Source organism: Sarcophilus harrisii, chromosome 2 (genome assembly GCF_902635505.1).
Source record: "Sarcophilus harrisii chromosome 2, mSarHar1.11, whole genome shotgun sequence".
Taxonomy (NCBI): Eukaryota; Metazoa; Chordata; class Mammalia; order Dasyuromorphia; family Dasyuridae; genus Sarcophilus; species Sarcophilus harrisii.
In genome coordinates this window covers 550,405,230-550,411,229 of record NC_045427.1, presented here as the reverse complement: position 1 = coordinate 550,411,229, position 6,000 = coordinate 550,405,230, and positions in this window count along the sequence as shown.

The following is a 6,000-nucleotide window of genomic DNA, read 5'->3' as shown; positions in this document are numbered from 1 at the left end:
TCTAGCCATATGAAAAAATGCTCTAAATCACTATTGGTCAGAGAAATGCAAATTAAGACAACTCTGAACTACCATCACATCCCTCTCCGATTGGCTAAGATGATAGAAAAATATAATAATGAATGTTGGAAGGGATGTGAGAAAACTGGGACATAAACATTGTTGGTGGAGCTGTGAACTGATTCAATCATTCTGGAGAGTAATATGGAACTATGCCCAAAGGGATATCAAACTGTTCATACCCTTTGATCCAGCAGTGTGTCTACTTGGCCTGTATCCAAAAGAGGTCCTAAAAAAAGATAAAAGGACCCATGTGTGCAAAAATGTTTGCAACAGCCCTTTTAATAGTGGCAAGGAACTGGAAATTGAGTGGATGCCCATCAGTTGGAGAACGGCTGAATAAGTTATGGTATATGATTGTTTTGGAATATTATTGTTCCATAAGAAACAATAAGCAGGGTCAACTAGGTGACTCTGGTTAGAACACCAGCCCTGAAGTCAGGAGGACCTGAGTTCAAATCTGGCCTCAGACACTTAACACTTCCTAGCTGGATGACCCTGGGCAAGTCACTTAACCCTAATTGCCTCAGGGGAAAAAAAGGAAAAAGAAACAATCAGTAGGATGATTTCAGAGAGGCTTTGAGAGACTTACATGAACTGTTGCTAAGTGAAATTAGTAGACCCAAGAGAACATGTACACAGCAACAGCAAAATTATACGATGATCAGTTCAGATGGACATGGCTCTTTTCTTTTTCTGATTCAGGCCCATTCTAATGGTCTATTCTAATGGAGGCAATTATCTGTACCCAGAGAGAGAACTGTGGGGACTGAGTGTGGAACACAACATAGTATTTTCACTTTTTTATTGTTGTTTGCTTGCATTGTTTTCTTTCTCATTTTTTCCCTTCTATATTTGATTTTTCTTGTGCAGCAAGATAATTGTATAAATATGTATAAAGAATTACACATGTTTAACATATATTGGATTACTTGCTGTCTAGAAGAGGGAGGGGGAAAGAGAGGGGAAAAAATTGGAGCACAAAGTTTTACAAGGGTAAATGTTGAAAACTATGTATATGTTTTGAAAATAAAAAGATTTAAAAATATTATTTACTTATAACATTATTTTTCTTTGTAAATTTTGAGCTCTCACCCTTTCCTTTAATTACTGACAAAATAAGCAATATATCAAATTACACGTGTGAAATTATACAAATGCAAATAGCTATTTTTTTAAAAACAAGAAAAATAAGTGAGAAAATTATACTTCATCTTGACTATACTGCATCAGTTCTCTCTCTGAAAGTAGATAGTATTTTTTTATCATGAGTCCTTTGAAATTGTTTTGAATTATTTTATTGATCAGAGTAGCCAAGACTTTCATAGCTGATCCATATTACAACATTGCTGTTAATGGTGAACAATGATCTCCCAGTTCTTTTCACTTTACTTTGCATAAGTTGATACAGGTCTTGCCATGTTACTGCTAAGATTCTTGCTGAATTGTCAATTTGGTATAGATAGTCTATAGTTAAACCTAGTTCAGAGACTGAGTCAGGCTCTAGGAGGTCCCAAAGTACCTTGGAATATGAAAAATGGAAACATGTGCAATATTAAAACAACCACTGCCACAGCAACATCATTTCTTCAATCGTTATGCAGACCAGAGAGGTCTCTCAGTCCTGCAGTGCTGAGAGCAGAGGGCATTTTTTGTGTCAGCTAGGTGGCAAAGTGGATGGAAAACTGGGCCTGTAGTCAGGAGTTTGGTCTCAGATATTTATGAGCTCTATGACTCTATTTGCCTCAGTTGTAAAATAGAAATAATAATAGCACCCACCTTGGTAGGATGGATGTGAGGATCAAATGAGATAAGATTTGCAAAAAACAAAACAAAACAAAACAAAACACTAGCACAATACCTGGCATATAAACACTTATCCTCTTCAGCCATAATGGAACAAGCCCAGAATTTGTTATCAAAGTTTCCAGTTTAAATCCTGACTGCTACTTATTCCCTTTCTGGCCTTGAGAAAATTATTCTGCTATATGGGCCTCAGTTTCTTATCTGTAAAGTGAAGGGGTGGGATGAGATCACTTTTGACTATCTAGCTATGATTTCATAATTCAAGACATATGCTAACACTTTGAAATAATACCTGAAGGAAGTGAAACCCTAATGAAAAGGGAGAAGCTTGAGCCCTTGAAATGCTCAGTTAAGCTGCTGATTCAACTGGAATAGGTAATCAGAAGGTCAAAAAACTTAAGTCCAAATACCTGCTCAGGTACTTGTTACCTTTGTGACTTCAAACAACTCTCTTCTCTGTGACCTGGTTTCCTCATTTATAAAACAAGGGGATAATGGCCTCTAAAGGCCATTAGAATGCCAGGCCTGGAGTCAGAAAGACTGGAATTCAAATCCAATCTCAAACACTGGCTCTGTGACCCGGAGCCCAGTTTTTGCCTTATTTGCCCAGTTTGCCTTAACCTCATCCTCATGGCAACCTCTTCAGTATCTCCAGTATTTTTGCCAAGAAAACCCCCAAATGAGATCACAAAGAGTCAGACGTGAACAAAATGACTGAACAACAAAGATCTGTTCCACCTTCAAATCTCTGATTCTAAGGGAAGAGAGCTTGAAAATTAATAGTGGAGATTTTCTTCCTTCAGAGGTTACAATGCAGCTCTACTTCAAGAGGGAGAATGTGTGTCTCAAGGTCCTTTATACCATTATGATTCTATCAGCAGTTTGTTGTTCTTGTGAGAAAGATATTAAATAAATCAAGGCTCTTGTCAAGGGCAATGGCTGATTATCAGATTTTCCAAATCGGGATCGTTGTAACTGCGTCAGGCAGGCGCTCAGTAGGCACATTGTCAATATCATGGCAGACAGGAGTAAAATCGGGGATTCTTCTAAGACACTCAGAAAAAGGAACACAATGGGTGATATTTCTGTTTTACAGGTTGTACTTGGATGAACTTTAAAATTTGATTACAAGTGTCATGTCATTGGTTTCCTTACAATATCTCAGGCATCTCTCTTTTCCTTTCCATTTCTATAATTACCTTTATGCAGACCCTTAACTCATGTCTGAACTATTGCCTTACCTCTCTCTCTATTCATTCCCTTCTTAAAATCCCGCACTGATTTCTATTCTAGTCATTTAATTGACACTATTCATTTGAAGGTCACTACTTCCATATTGCTAAAAACCAAAGGTCTTTTAAACACTTCATTTTTTTTCTTAACCTTAAACTTTATTTGTTTCCTTAACAGTTGCACAGTACCTCAAACTGTTGACTGTCTTGAGTGATGGTAGGCAGGAAAAAGCACCCAATTTTGAGTCACAAAACCCCAGTTCAAATCCCAGATCATACCTGTATGACCTTTGCAGGTGATTTAACCTCTGTGGACCTCAGGTTTTTGTTTTTGTTTTTTTCCATCTGTAAAATGATGACAATGGGTTTGATAGCCTTAGTGGTTCCTTTATTCTCTATATCTGTAATCTTGTGATTCCTTCCCTAGGACTCAGTTCCCTTGGCTTCTATGGCACTGCATTGTCCCAGTACTCTTTCTGTTTCAACTACTTTTTCTTTTTCTATCACTGATGCCAGTTCTTACTGTCTTTGACTGTAGCCATGTACCAAGGCTCAATGTTTGATGCTCTATCTTCCTTCCTTCCTTCCTTCCTTCCTCTTTCTCTCTCTTTCTCCTTTCTCTCTCCCTTTCACATTCTTTTTTCTTTCTCCCTTTATCCCTTTCTCTTTCTCTTTCTTTCTCTTTTCTTGCTCTCTCTTTCTCTCTCTGTCTCTCTCCATCTCTGTCTCTGTCTCTGTCTCTGTCTCTGTCTCTGTCTCTCTCTCTCTCTCTCTCTCTTGCTCTCTGTGAATATTCTCCATATTCCCTTCCATCCAGTAGGAAATACTAAGTAGCAGCTACATCACCCAATCTAGATACTCCTGGACCCATCATTTAGAAGACATTAAAAATACAAGTTCCATTAGCCTATATAAAACAAGGTAGAGATACCAGTATGTAAAGTACATGAGGGGAAAAAATGTCTCTGCCTCCCAGAAAAATCTCTTGTGTTTGATGCCCTTTCTCATGTCCTAAATATGGCATCTTCATTTGGTCCTCAAAATTTAAAGTATAAGTTAAAACAGATTCCAATGGGCCACATAAGAAATTCTCTCTATCTAGCTATCTCATCAATCAAATCAGACTCACTAGTGCTCCTCATTAAGTTCTTCTTAGTCCTTTCCAGATGCTAATCAGTGTCTTATTAACAAGAAAGATAGAAGAAAAACCACACTCACAGTCAACTTGGGTCATATTTGCTGAGATCACGACTGCATTCAAGTTGCAGCTCAGTTTCCAATCTGCTGCATAATAAATCATCATTTGACTTTATTCTATTTTATTGCTGTCATTTTCTGCATTTGGCTCTGTAGTGAGCAATAAACTCTTATTGGTGGGTTCTGGCATTAACTCACATCACTAAATCAGTCAGTGGCCCAATAGAACATCGAGTCTGACCTTTACTTAGGATGACTTGTCAAAATATCATTATTTATTATCCCAACTTGGCTAGGAGGAAAGACCAAATTAACCTTTCTTCTCAGTCCTCCCCACTATACTAATCAATATTTTATTAATGAGATAGTTGTTCAGGGATGGCCAACTTTTTTTTTTTTTTTTGCTTTTTTTTGGGGTAAGGCCCATTAAAACAGAAGGGGAAACACAAAGATTGTATGTTTTTTCAAAAAAAATGTTTTTCTTGGTTATGCATTAGGCAATATAAACACTAACTAAATACTGAAATACTGTGAACAGAATACTGGATTTTGAGTGAGAGGTCACAGGTTTGACACGTAGTTTTGTAACTTGGGCAAATCACTTGGCTTCCCCGAGACTCAATTCTCTCAAGCAAAAAAAAAAAAAAAAAAAAAAAAAAAAAAAAATAGAGGTTAGTAATAATAGATCCTTTCTAGCTCTAAATGTATGGTATTATGAATTAATCATAAAAATAAATTATTTAATTCCATGTTATGAAGAAAAAATGATAGATATTCAGAGGAAGAAGCCAGAGACATAAAGAATAGAAAGGGAAGAGATATAATGAGAGAAAGAAAAATTAACAACCTTTCCCCAATTACTACTTGGTCTCTCCATGCCATAAAGTCCTCTACTGCCTCTAATTTTTACTTCTCCTGCCCCACCAAAGGAAATAATTGCCTTTCTCAGGCTCCTAGTTCCTAAAAACCCCCATTATCTAGTTCTTTCCTATACAAACCGTGTACTTTCTTATGATATAATATGGGGAGATAGCAATGATTTTGAGGTCACCTGATCTAGGGGAAGAGGGGAGGGCTTCTGTTCTAACAACAAGTCAGTAATCCTAAATCTTCTGGGTTTGGAGTCTCCAGAATTTGGTTCTCACTGACCAACAGATTACCACTATTGTCTCACTATCCTGGCCAGAAGCTATCCAACTCAAGTGATCTATTCAGAATCAGACAGCTTAGATTGGGTGTGGGAGTTTCCTGAGGCAGACTCATCTCCTCCCCCCACCCCCAGTCTTTCTTTGGGTGGGGTTCCTGCCTATTGTCCCTACTAACCTCTATACCAACTCCACTTTTAATTAATCTTTTTTTTTTTTTTTGGCTCATATTTGTCCCCTGCATTTTTAACTTATTTGTGAGATGTTTCTTTCAAACTCCAAACTATGAACTTCCAACTATTTGTTCACCCTGAATCCCATCGCCATCGATTAACTGATTCTGACATTCAGCACCCCTCTGAATGCTGCTGCTGCCATCTTCAAGTCACGTGCCTCCCCTCTTCAACTTGGACCCCACTAGGCAGGGACAACTCTACTCCCTTATCAGCATGAAGCAGCTCCTGAAGATGAGATTCCTGTCCCTTTGTCCCAAATGAATTTGGGGTGCAACTGCTTGAGAGGGGTAAAATGATGTATGAGACAGCAATGATTTCGAGGTC